Genomic DNA, 235 nt, shown 5'->3' on the forward strand with positions numbered 1-235 from the left:
AATAATAATAGTAGTAGTAGTAATTGGCAATTTATTATAATATATTATTAAGTCAAGACTTAAGTACAAATGATCCATAATGATGATGAAACGAAGCTGAAGAGAGACTGACAGACTCTTTTTAGTCCAGGAGTTAATGATAAATTCACAGGTTTGCTACGTTTCCATACTGTTTGTGTTCACTACACAGTCATTCTTCTTTTGAATCCTCCAATTACATTTAACACACACACTC

This window comes from Morone saxatilis, unplaced genomic scaffold (genome assembly GCF_004916995.1).
Source record: "Morone saxatilis isolate NCDOM2014 unplaced genomic scaffold, NCSU_SB_2.0 Contig18, whole genome shotgun sequence".
Classification (NCBI taxonomy): domain Eukaryota; kingdom Metazoa; phylum Chordata; class Actinopteri; family Moronidae; genus Morone; species Morone saxatilis.